Raw genomic sequence first — 2,500 nt, 5'->3', positions numbered from 1 at the left:
GCGGGAGACGAGTCAGAAGAACATTATTTGAACCAAGGAGGAATGAAAGAAATGATACTTTTTCAAAATAGATTGATCACCGAAAATCTTACAAGGCTTTCTCAATTACCCAGTTTTATTTGCAGTTAAAGAAGATACAAGCAGAATGTGTTTCTCAAAAGTGATTCTTTTTTTCCGAAAATCATGTCTAAAATCTTAAAAAAGTCAAAAAGAGTTAAAGAAAAATTATCAATATTGAAATCCATATGTTGAGGAGCCACTGTCATTAACTTTCTTACAATCACTCTTTCAGATTTTTTAGGATTCAACTTCATGCCCGATGATTTGCACCTTCCACTAATTTTATCGGGATCTTTATTAAGAGATTCAGCAACCCTAGTAGCATCATCTGCACATGGAACGAACTTATTTTCTAGGCCAAACCACATGCCATATGTATAATGTGAGAAAAATAATGGCCAAGAACACTACCCTGAAAAACACCAAATATCACAATTTTATACTCAATGGGGTGCCCATCAAAACTCTGTACGAACTATCATTTTGAAATTGAATAATGATGCTATGTGAGGACCCACCCACTCCCAGCTTCCACGTATATGACCTTCTCCTAGATCATTATATATATATATATATATATATATATATATATATATATATATATATATATATATATATATATATATGTATATATATATACATATATATGTATGTATATATATATATATATATATATAATATATATATATATATATATATATATATATATATATATATATATATATATGTATATGTATATATATATATATATATATATATATATATATATATATATATATATATATATATATATCATCAGACAAGGTGGCAGCAGCCAGTAATTTGCATTTTTCAGAGTGGACAGGGAAATAGGCAGTTCTAAAATTCCATTTATTATATATCCCGACGTTTCGTGATCGTCATTATCACATCTTCCAGGGCTACAAATAAGAAATACATATGTAACATTAAGAAACAGTAATAAAAGATATACAAATATAAAAAATATAAAAAGTAAAAATTAGTAAAAAACTAAAAATTCAAGTGAAAATATACATAAAACAAAAGTGGAACCAACCTCGCAGAAGCGCATATAAAAACTGAATGGCATCAACAATTACAGAAGAAAACAAAGAAATCTATGACAAGTACAATTGAGTGGAGGAAGTTTGGGCGTTTAACGATGAACCAGTGTTTTAATAAAAATTGACTCCAGAATAGGCAAGTCATGGTAATTAGATACCTGTCCTATAATGCTAAAATCTTTATTGTCTATATTTATTTTGCAAATTTTAGTATGATTTTGCGAATATTTGAATGTTCTGGGTTGGATATTCTGCAACCTGTTCGAAAACTAACACCTCTATGAGAGTCAATTCTGACCTTCAACAACCTCTTGGTAGATCCTACGTAGGTCCCAGAGTTACACTTTGGGCAAATATATCGATACACTACACCAGAGGACATCAAAGGACTCAATCGATCCTTAAAGCGAAAAACCGAGCCAACTGTGAGAGGATTCTTGGGAATTAAGTTTACTACAACAGCTGGAAAATGTTGTTGTATGATTTTTGTAAACTTCTGTCTAAAGGAATCATCATGCATAAAAGGAAAACTCGCGTAAAATTTGAGCTTAGGTACTGTTGTTATTTTTGGAGTCTGAGCCAATTTATCATTTAAAAATTTGTTGAGATGCTTAAAAAATAATTTAGTCGGGAAACAGTTTTTCTTAAAATAATCACATAAGTAAAGCACTTCAGTATGAAAATATTCCCAACTAGAAGTAAGAAGGAATGCTCTGTGGAGAAGAGTAAAAATAGAGTTTAATTTAAAATTGTAAAAACAAGAGCTATAAAAATTCGAACCTAATCCAGTAAAAGTCTTTTTTCTAAAAACCGTGGTATTAAAACCTTCTCTCTCTCTAGATACTAACACATCTAAAAAATTTAATTTATTTCTTCCTCCTTTTCTATTGTGAACTTTATATTATTGTGCTGTGAATTAGCAAAATCCATGAAGGAGTCAGCACAGAATTCATTTCTGAATAAAGCGAAGGTGTCATCAACATATCTGACATAAAACAGTGGATGGTACCTCAAAGGGCAATTTTCGAGCATGGTCTCCTCCAGGGAGCGCATAAAAATGTTAGCAAAAGTGGGTCCCACAGGGGAACCCATAGCCATTCCATCCACTTGTTTATACAACTTGCCATTAAAAACAAAAGCGGTGTCCAGCACCGCCAACTCTAAAAGTTTCTTAAAAGACGTGCGATTAAAAGAATTAAAAGTGGCATTAGGTTCTAAAAATAATTTGTTTAAAATAATATCTATTGTTTCCTCCACAGGTACATTCGTAAATAATGACTCAACATCAAGACTAGTCATAAAAAGATCTGAGTCCTGAGATGTTATGGCTTCCTTAAATGCATAGGAGTTACTCAGTGAAAATGAATTTTTTGTTA

Source organism: Palaemon carinicauda, chromosome 43 (genome assembly GCF_036898095.1).
Source record: "Palaemon carinicauda isolate YSFRI2023 chromosome 43, ASM3689809v2, whole genome shotgun sequence".
NCBI lineage: Eukaryota > Metazoa > Arthropoda > Malacostraca > Decapoda > Palaemonidae > Palaemon > Palaemon carinicauda.
The sequence above is the reverse complement of the archived record's forward strand: the minus strand, read 5'-3'. Positions refer to the sequence as shown.